A 2,505-nucleotide genomic window follows, 5' to 3' on the forward strand; every position below is an offset into this window, starting at 1 on the left:
AGCCTCTCACTCAGGTTTGGATGTGGCACCAAGTCTCAGGACAACGATGGTTCAGCACCCAGCGAGACAGTGCGCTGGCCTCGGGCCACCAACCTGTGGGGCCGCCGACCTCTGGGGCTGCTGACCTCTGACCAGCTGGCCAGCCGGCCCTTAGGGCATTAACAAGCAAAAGGAAGCCCAGAGCCTTTGAGAACCGGCCTGACATCAGCCCCTAACGTCAGCCTTGAAGTGGGCTTTGTTACAGTGCAGGAGCCAGTAGTGACACGTTGCTGTTAACTAACACACACGGGCTCACTCTCGGTGTTGTGCACTCTGTGGGGCTGGGCAAATGTAGAATGTCGTGTGTCCACCACTGAAGTTGTACTGTCACTGCCCTACACACCCTCTGTGCGCCACCTGTCCCTCCTTCCCTCCCCTGACCCCTGCCAACCTGATCTCTTTACTGTCTCCATGGTCTTTGCCTTTCACAGGTGCCATGTGGCTGGAATCATACAGGATGTGCCTTTTTAGATGGCTCCTGTCACTTGGCAGCACGCATTTCACGTTCGTCCGTGTCTTTTCGTAGCTCGTTACCTTATTTCTTTTTATTGCTGAGTAGCGCTCCACGGTGCGGGTGTAGCCGAGCTTGTTTCCTGCTCACCTACCGGAGGACGTCTGCTTGCTTCCAAGCTTTGGCACCTGTGAACAAAGCTGCTACAGACACGTGAGGGCACGTTTCTGAGCGGACTTAGCTTTTCGGCTCGGTGGCTAGATGCCAAGGAGCATGATTGCTGGGTCGCAGCGGAAGAGTGTTTAGTGCTGTAAGAAACTGCCGGTCGCCTTCCAAAGCCACCGCACCGTTGTGCACTCCCAGGCTTTCTTTTCTCTTTCTTTTTATTTTTTTTGGAACAATTTCTGTAACCCGCTACTATCTGCCTAAACTAACAATACTACCTTGTTTCTTGTTGATTCCTTAAAGAGCCGTGGGGAGTTTAGTCTCCCCAGAAGGTCTGTCCACCCCCCGAGGGCTGTACCAGCTTCCACCCAACAGAACAAGCCCTGAAAATGATGCTGTCTGATATCAAAGGCGTCCCCTGTTAGACCTCACAGTCAGCTCAGCATAAGCACAGCCACGGTGACCTCCCTCACCCTGTCCCCTACCCTACCCCCTCCCTTTCCCTCAAGCCCCCTCCCTTTCCCTCAAGGCTGGTGCGTTCTGATAACATCTGGCACAAAACAGGATCTTGGAAAAAACCACAAAGCCGAAGCCGTTAGTGTCAGGATAGCTGCCTGTCCCCTTCTCAGAACTTAGGCTCTTCCCCCAACCCCCTCCTTCCTAAATTCAAACCCTATGAAGCTTCGCTAGTCTGTACGGGGGCAGAAAACTGATCTTTCAGCCTCCCCTCCGGGTTCGCTGGAGATAAACTCTCTGACGTGATAACGTGTGGCTCGGAGTCCCTCGGTCTGTTTGTCTCACTGACCTGACACGTCCACCCCTGGTCACGGGGCTGCGACCTTTAAAAAGTTCAGCAGAAATAAAGTGGGTGCAGAGACAGCACGCACACGTGGCAGCACTTCAGCACGTCGTCGGTCCCCAGCAAGCACCTTTAGGTGTTCATTTTGCTGTTCTTTCCATTTTTCCATGGGTTAGAAAAATTTCAAAATGCAAGTACTGGGTCAATGACCTAGTCAAAGGGGAAAAGCCTTCCCAGCATGCATCTGTCGAGGAGACTCCCCTTTGAGAATTTGCCCCAGGGAGGAACCGAAACGTCCTGAAGAAACGTGGGAATGGAGGTGCCCATCCCAGCGTTATTTGCTGTAGAAAAATGTGAAATAAATGAAACACCCCTCAGTTCAATTGGACATTCAGGTGGTGAAATACTGTGCAGCCCAGAAAGCCGTGTTTTGGGAGCACGCTTGAAATGTTTGCACAACGCGTGCACACGAGGAGGCTGCAGGACGTCGGAGCTGGCTCTCGGAGGACGGGGAGGCAGCTTTTGTTTCTTTGCTGTACTGGACGCCTCGGGCTGCTGGGCTGGGCAGGCATCGTGCAGGAATCAGACACAAGCCCACCCCTGCGGCCCTTGCTGAAGCGTCGGCGGTGGGAACTAGAGGGCGTTTCGTGGTGAAGCCGTGCTGGGCTCCAGGCACCTGCAGACCCACCTGTGGCTCTGCCCCATTAGGCCAGTTGGGTGACTTGTGGGTCTCCGGCCGCGAGGCAGGTGGTGCACCTGAGGTTCTCATAAAAGTGGGCATTTGATGCCCTGTACGGAGCGCTCTCCTGGTTTCCTGTCTGCCCCAGCAGGGACGGCAGGGCCGGAAGACGGCTGTGGCCAAGGCAGGAGGAGGACGCGGAACCCGCTCGGGACCTTTGAATTCCACCCCCAGCATCAGGGGCATTTCTGATACCACCGTATACGTTTCCTCCCTCTCCAAGGGATCTTCCACGCACATGCTGGACACACCATCAGCAAAAGCAAGTGGTTCACCAGCAGGAGGAGAGGCTGCACGTGTACCTGCCTTCCC

Source organism: Galeopterus variegatus, unplaced genomic scaffold (genome assembly GCF_000696425.1).
Source record: "Galeopterus variegatus unplaced genomic scaffold, G_variegatus-3.0.2 Scaffold10468, whole genome shotgun sequence".
Classification (NCBI taxonomy): domain Eukaryota; kingdom Metazoa; phylum Chordata; class Mammalia; order Dermoptera; family Cynocephalidae; genus Galeopterus; species Galeopterus variegatus.